The sequence below is a fragment of the Octopus bimaculoides genome, unplaced genomic scaffold (genome assembly GCF_001194135.2).
Source record: "Octopus bimaculoides isolate UCB-OBI-ISO-001 unplaced genomic scaffold, ASM119413v2 Scaffold_34953, whole genome shotgun sequence".
NCBI lineage: Eukaryota > Metazoa > Mollusca > Cephalopoda > Octopoda > Octopodidae > Octopus > Octopus bimaculoides.
Genome location: NW_026419759.1, coordinates 7980 through 8837, shown reverse-complemented (window position 1 = coordinate 8837; position 858 = coordinate 7980).

Genomic DNA, 858 nt, shown 5'->3' with positions numbered 1-858 from the left:
GAAGGAGCCAAAGCAGAACAGGTTTCTTGCTGTAGAAGATTTTATTTGATGTTGTTGTTGTCATCACCCTCCTCCTCCTCCTTTAGCATTCTTATTGCTGTGTGAAATGTAATGTTTACTCATTCACATTGTTTTGAATTGATCACGCATTATCTTGTAGCTTTGGGATTTTGATGATGTAATTGTTTATTTCTAGAATGACGTTTCATTCGTAAGTTATAACGAATATTATTGTTTATTAATTAAAAGCTATAATGATAATTTCGTTACTTATAACTTAATTATTAGTATTTATCACTAAGCATAACTCTTAGTTTAGTTTAGGCTGCATAAATGTTATGATGTATACATGACAAGACGCTGAATGAGTGTTTATTACGTGCATGTATGTTGAAGATATAGATTATATTTTCTTGACCGTTACACATAAAAAAAAATACAGTTTCATTAACATACACAAATAAATTCAACAAGTTGAAAGAAACGAGAAGTAAAAGGAATTAAGTTTCTACATTAATTTATTATATACATATTTTTACATTTATAGAAATTTAGAAACAAAGCATTTCATCGTAGAGAATTTATGACTTAAATTTATTATTAACTAGTTTCTCATTCTAACTAATAAGGTTTCACGACAATTCAATATTGTCGGATTTGAGTATTGAACATGGCATATATATTAGCCTATACTCAAAAGGGTGAGTGCCGTGGACTTGAGTAACATACAACGATCACTGGAGATTTTGCCGAAAATCAGGGTTTTTATAACTACTCATACACGAATCATAGAACTGTAAAGTGGTTGGCATCCAGCTGTAGAAACCATGCCAAAGCAGACTGTATAGCACAATGCAG